The following is a 7,525-nucleotide window of genomic DNA, read 5'->3' on the forward strand; positions in this document are numbered from 1 at the left end:
TAGGTACACAAAGAATATGGAAAGAAATTGTCATATTAACAGTAAATATCTCATTATGGAAAATTTGATTTGTTTTTATCATTTTTGCAATAAGAGTATATTTTTATAATAAAAAAGTTGGTAAAATTCAATATATTTGTCAAATCAAGGCACATAATATTTTATAATAAATTAAGGAGAATTAAATAAAAAAGTTAAAAAGACAGAAGTAAAAATAGTAGAATGGAAAGTCACTGACTGCAGGGACATGAGTTACTAGCACAGTGCCTGGTATATGATGGGCACTTTGAAAGGCTTTAAATACATGGGAGGAAGGAGAGATGGAAAACAAGATAAAAGAAGGGTCATATAGAAATACAGGGAGGGGAGAGGAAGAGAGGAAAAATAAAGAGAAAAACAAATGCAGAAATATATTTTTACAGCATTAAAGAATAAATGGACATTGCAGGCTCCAAAATGTTGAATTTCTTGGACTTCTGAACTTCCTGGATTTGATAAACATAATCAAGAAACAACTTGAAAATAATGTGCCTCTCTGTCCACCTGCAGGTCTACTTGTAAAACGGTACCCAATGTCACAAATTGGCACTATTCTTCATGCCAGTCAGTGCTTATGGAATAAACAGAATGCTGGAGCTTATGGAGACTTTAGGCACCAAGGATCAGCTCAGGTCCAAAGAGACCAGTGAGTGCCACTGTTTACATCTTCCAGACATAAGGACAGTAGCTGCATCCAGGCTCTATGGCCACCTGCAGGGTGCTGCATCACATCCCCAGTCACCCTCCTGGAGCTAAATACAACAGAATAAGTAGGGCAGCTTAGCTTGTGTAAAGAGCTGCTCTTCCCAGATATTGACCCAGCAGGTAGGTATGGCAGGGCAACATTTCAGCCACTGAGCTGCATGTGAATGTGGAGCTCCCCCACCTTGAGAGTGTGCAGAGCTAGCAAAATACTCTGGTACCAGCTGCAGGACTATACGACCCAGAGAAAATGCAGAAATTGTGGGTTACTACTGGTATTACCCCCCCACTGATATTGAGAGCCAGTACATGGGCTATGGTCTGCACACTGGACTGCCTGATCAGAGAAAGTGCAGAGATTGGGGGGTGCTGCTGCTCACACTGGTTGAGCTGCTCTACCCAGAGAAAGCACAAAGCAAGCAAAACCTTGCGGCTCAGTGTGGAGTGAGGGGGGGCAATGCTGTGTATGTGCACAGGGCTGCCAAGACCCGAGAAGGTGAAGAATAAACAAATTAAGGCTGTGTCTGCACCCAGACTACCCTACCAGGATAAATGGTGGATCTAATGGGTGTTGAGATACAAGAAAGCAATCACAAACTAATTTTAAGAACTATCATCTGGAAAAACCAACTTTGGACTAAACTAAGGGGACTCTTCAACCCAGGAACACTGAAGAAGCCACACCAAGACTGGTAGGAAAAGAGAAAACGATGGAGAGGGCTGCCCAGGTCCTGGGAGCGAATGGCTGCAGGGAGAGACTCGCCTGGTGGGAAGTGAGTTTAGCAGAGGGGGAAGGGTCCTGAGCTCCAGGAACAAAGCCCCAGCCTGCAGCCCCAGAGCCCAGAAAAGGCATAAGGATAGTATTTAGCTGGAAACAAGTAAGGATACTGTTTGTGAGAAAGAGTCTGATTTCTCAGACCCAGGATCCTTCTTAAAGTGACCGCGCAGAACATCTCTCTCACAACCACTCACCCGGGGCTCCTAGAGATGGGGAGAGAGGAGAGGACCAGCCTAACAGGAAGAGAGTGTAATCTAGGAGGCACAAGGAGAAACATTTTGGGAGATAGCCACCCTAACCCCTGGGACGAGTCACTCCCCAAAGCTGAAGTGAATATTTCCCCCGGAAACAGCAATACCAGCAAAAGGAAGCAGGAGAGCAGCCAAACAACCTCCCCTGCAGCACTCAGAGCAGAGTCGCATAGAAGGAGGGAGCTTTTGGGTCTACAGTAGTGAGTCTTAGGGTCCAAGCTGCAACACCCCCACCCACACAGCTGAGGGCTCGCCGAGAACCAGCGGCAGTGGGAGACAAAAGTGCGGTTCTGCTGGCAGGGGCGGAAGCCAGCTGGCCACCACTGGGCTCAGGTGTGAGCTCAATCTTGCCCGGCTGGGGGAAGGGGGCGTGCAAAAGTGGTCAAACTCAGCTTCCGGCAGCCTGTAATCCAGCCTGCGGGAAAAGGGCGGGAACCCTGGAAAGAGTGGAGAGACCAGCCCCTGAGCAAGAGCAAAGGAATACAGCCTTGCCCCACCTGTGCAACCCAGGCTTGCAGTCAGACTTGGTAGCCAGTTCCTCCCTCGGGAGTGGAGCCAGAAGCCCAGAAGAGGCAGAGTTCCGCTACTGAGCTGAGCTTGGGCACGCAGTCCTGCCCGATGGTAGAGCCTAGGCTAGCAGCCATTCCATGAACAGGCTCCTGCAACGACAGGGCGAAAGCCCAGAAAAAGGCGAAGACCCGCAGCTGAGCAAAGGTGCTCACCAGTGTCCTCAGGACTGAGGATATCGTCATACATGGGGGCAGGGCAAAGGCCAAGGCCACCAACTCTTGTGCACCGAGAGCACGTGATCACAGCCACTTTCGTGAAGAGAAAATGCGGAGGCAGAGAAATACAACACAAATAAACCAAGAGAAATCCCCAGAAAAGAACCTAAGTGAATCAGATATAACCAAATTACCAGATGCAGAGTTTAAAATAACGATTGTTAGGATGCTCAAAGATATTAGAACAACCATAGATGGCCATTACGAAAACCTAAATAAAGAGATAACAAATATTAAAAAGGACATTGAAATAATAAAAAAGAATCAGTCAGAAATGACAAATACAATATCTGAAATAAAGAATACAATGGAAGGAATTAAAAGCAGGATGGATGAAGCAGAGAATCGAATCAGCAAGTTAGAGGACACGATAAATAAAGGCACGGAAGCAGAGTAGAAAAAAGAAAAGAGACTCAAAAAGTCTGAGGAAACTCTAAGAGAGCTCTGTGACAACATGAAGAGAAATAACATCCGCATCATAGGGGTTTCTGAATAAGAAGAGAAAGAACAAGGGATAGAGACTTTGTTCAAACAAATCATAGCAAAAAACTTCCCCCAATTAAGGCAGGAAAACATTGTACATGTTCAGGAAGCACAGAGAACTCCATTAAGGAGAAACCCAAAGAAACCAACACCAAGACACATCATAATTAAAATACCAAAGCTAAATGATAAAGAGAAAATATTAAAAGCTGCTAGAGAAAAAAACTATCACCTACAAAGGAGCCCCCATAAGGATGACTTCTGACTTCTCAACAGAAACACTTGAGGCCAGAAGGGAATGGCAAGAAATATTCAAAGTAATGCAGAACAAGAACCTACAACCAAGACTACTTTATCCAGCAAGGCTATCATTTGAAATTAAAGGAGAAATAAAAAGCTATACAGACAAAAAAAAACCTCAAGGAATTCACTGCAACCAAACCAAGGCTGCAAGAAATGCTAAGGAACCTGTTGTAAACAGATCAAAAGAAAAAAAGAATATAGCAAAATAGGAATACAGTTTTAAAGAAAAAAATGGCAATAAACAATTACATATCAGTAATAACCTTAAATGTTAATGGATTAAATGATCCAATCAAGAGACATAGGGTAGCTGCGTGGATAAGAAGACAGGACCCATACATATGCTGTCTACAAGAGACACAACTTAAATCAAAAGATGCACACAGACTGAAGATAAAAGGATGGAAAAAATATTTCATGCAAATGGAAATGAAAAAAAAGCTGGGGTAGCAATACTTATATCAGACAAAATGGACTTTAAAACAAAGACCATAGGTAGAGATAAAGAAGGTCACTACATAATGATAAAGGAAGCAATCCAAAAGGAAGATAAAACCATTATAAATATCTACGCACCTAATATAGGAGCACCTAATATATAAAGCAGACTTTGATGGACTTAAAGGGCTAGATCAACAGCAATACTATAATAGTAGGGGATTTCAATGCCCCATTAACATCATTAGATAGATCCTCAAGAAAGAAAATTAACAAAGAAACAGCAGACTTAAAGGACATATTAGATCAACATGATTTAATAGATATCTTCAGAACCTTTCACCCTAAAACAGCAGAATATACATTCTTTTCAAGCACTCATGGTACATTCTCTAGAATAGACCACATGTTAGGGCACAAAAGCAGTCTCAACAAATTTAAGAAGACTGAAATCATATTGAGCACTTCCTCTGATCACAATGGCATTAAACTAGAAATCAACCACAATAGAAAAATTGAAAAACATTTAAACACTTGAAAACTAAATAGCATGTTATTAAATAACGAATGGGTTAACATTGAGATCAAAGAAGAAATTAAAAAATTCCTAGAAACAAACGATAATGAGCATACATCAACTCAAAATTTATGGGACACAGCAAAAGCAGTCCTGAGAGGGAAGTTTATAGCATTACAGGCATACCTCAAGAAGCTAGAAAAAGCTCAAATAAACAACTTAACCCTGCATCTAAAAGAACTAGAAAAAGAACAGCAAGTAAAGACCAGAGCTAGTTGAATGAAGGAAATAATAAAGATCAGAACAGGAATAAATGACATAGAGGCTAAAGAAACAATACAGAGGATCAATGAAACCAGGAGCTGGTTCTTTGAAAAGGTAAACAAGATCGAGGAACCTTTAACGAGACTCACCAAGAAAAAAAGAGAGAGGACTCAAATAAATAAAATTAGAAACGAGAGTGGAGAAATAACAACTGACACAACAGAAATACAAAATATTGTAAGAAAATACTATGAAGAACTGTACACCAAAAAACTAGACAACCTAGATGAAATGGACAAATTCCTTGAATCATGTAATCTTCCAAAAATCAATCTGGAAGAATCACAAAACCGAAACAGACCAATTACAACAAATGAGATTGAAACAGCTATCAAAAAACTCCCAAAAAAGAAAAGTCCTGGGCCTGATGGCTTCACAAGTGAATTCTACCAAATATTCAAAGAAGAACTAACTCCTATATATTTCTCAAGCTATTTCAAAAAATTCAAGAGGAAGGAAGACTTCTAAACTCCTTTTATGAGGTGAGCATAGGTGACCTCACGGAAATGGCGCCGTGAGAAGCGCGTCCGTCAGCTCTCCCCTAAATCACAACAAATTTATCAACTAGAAACAGAAAAATTTATCCTCGGAGCATTCCGGAGTTCCACACAAACTGAAAGCAAAAGGACTGTTATCACTTGAATCTGAGAGACGAGGGTGTGGAGGAAGCTACCGCAGCGACGCTCATTCAAGCCACGAGGGAGTGCGCCTGCGGTGAGTCAGCCCATATACTTGGGAACCGCGAGCTGACGCGAGCCGCCACCGCGAGCCGCTGCGAGCCCCAGCGAACCGCCGCCGTGAACCGCCGCCACGAGCGGCCGCCGCGAACCGCCACCGCAGCTGCGCGCGCCCGGTCCGGTTGAGCACCGCTGACGTTCCCAGCGGCCCGCACACTGCAAGTGGGGGTCGCCAGCCACCGGTGCCCGGAGCGCCCCATTCGCGCGTGCCCAGGGCGCCCTGCTGGCCCGCACACCCAGGGGGCTCCATTATCCTGCGCCTGGTGCGGTCCAGCCGCCAGCGGCGGGGCGAGCGGGAGAGGCTTGGGAGATTCTCTCCGTGGGCGAGGCACCTCACCCAGCCATTCAAGCTAACAATCAAGCGTTGGGGGAGGGGCGCGCGCAGGCAGCCTAAAATACCTTCGGAAGCACAGCTGCGACCCAATCACTGAAATTAGCTTAACCCATAAAATCTGCGCACCCTCGGTTCTAATTGATAAGATCTCTCTCAGTTCAGCGATCCAAGACAAGAGGCATGATATTTTTTAGTGCCTCTCGCTAAAGGGGCGGGGGCAACTTCTGATTGATAGAGCCTCCATATTCAGGGATAAACGCTAACAAGAAGGACTTGGCAGATAATAAGGTCTATACTACACTAGTCGTAAGCAGAAACTAGTGCCTCTTCTTCCCTGCAAAAACAGGCTACAAAGTGTGGAAAGCCTGGGTTGAGAGGTCCAACTAAATGATAGGCGCTGAACAGTCACCTTGACAACAATTGACTCCCACCCCCGCCTGATTACACTGGAGGCCCTGACTCTCAGAGCCTTTCCCAAAGCCTTGCACTGAGTGGGGATAGAGTGGGGATTTCCCAGCTCTTTGAGCCTCTTACTCCCCAGGCAGAAGCAGTTGCAGCCTTATAGCTGGATCACCAGGCTGCTAATTCAGAAAGGGGGGACTAGGAGAGAGAATCCAGGAAAGCAAACTCTCTCATCGTTGGACCCTGCAAACGCCAACAAGCCTTTACTTCCAGCAAGACTAAAGCCAATTATATGACATTGCCATAGAATCCCATCAACTGCAAATCCCTACCTAAGAGTGACACAGGGGCAGAGCCTGGGGTACAGAGTCACCGACTAGGAAGAGGGAGAGAAAAGAAAAAGGAAGAAGTTAACCTCACAAAATCAAGAAAACCCCACAGACTTTACAACTTGATCCACTAATTTTTTGTTGTTGTTGTTGTTATTTGTTTCTTCTATCTTTTTGCCTTTATTTCCTCCACCTCGGTCCTTCTATTCTCTGCCCATCTTATGCTTCCCCTTTCTTGAACTACACTACCCATGAGTGTTGCATTTTATTTTTCTTCTTCATCCTCACCCTCCTTTAAGGTTATAATCCAAAACACTTAACTCTCACTCTCTCCTCTTTTGTTTTTTTTTTTGTTTTTGTTTTTTGTCTTGCTTTATTTTGTTTTTTTCTCCTCCTATTTTATTTCTTCCTTCGTTTTTCTCTTTTTCTTATTTTTTCCTTTCTATTCGTTTTTCTTTTCGCGTTTTACTTTCCTCCCATATAATCCTCAATCACGAACAAATTAGTTAATTTGGGACTCAAGGCTTTTTTTTTTATTTATTTCTCTTTTTTGCTTTTGTTTTTTTTTTTTCTCTTGTTTGTTTATTTTTGTGGCATTTTGGGTCCTCCCAACCCAAGGTCTCCATTGTATTTAGTCTTCGCTCCACTTAATACAACAGATTTTTACTTATTATTTTTATTTTTTCTTCTTTATTATTCTTTTTTGGTCCTTTTTTCTGATTCCCTCTTATCCCTCTCATTATATCTCTTAGTTGACCATCACTTACAAGCAAATCATCTTATGCTTGTCTAAGATTTTCTTCCTTTTTTTTTTTTTTGCATTTAGTAGGTCCCTACTCCCTTTTTTTTGCCCCTTGAACTCTTCACCCCAAATCAGGCCCTCCATTATAGGCACGATATTTCCCTGAGGAGGGGAGAGGAGGGAAAGAGAAGAGAGAAAAAAAGGGGGAAATAATAAATTATTACTGTTTTTTTTTGTGGGGTGTTTTACCCTTTTTTTTTTCTTTTTACTCTTTATTAATTCTAATTAGTGCTATCAATAAGACTACCCTCAGATGCCGATAAGAAAGAGGAAATCAAATATTATGGATACAAAAGAAAGA

The sequence above is a fragment of the Saccopteryx bilineata genome, unplaced genomic scaffold (genome assembly GCF_036850765.1).
Source record: "Saccopteryx bilineata isolate mSacBil1 unplaced genomic scaffold, mSacBil1_pri_phased_curated manual_scaffold_53, whole genome shotgun sequence".
In the NCBI taxonomy this organism is placed as follows: Eukaryota; Metazoa; Chordata; class Mammalia; order Chiroptera; family Emballonuridae; genus Saccopteryx; species Saccopteryx bilineata.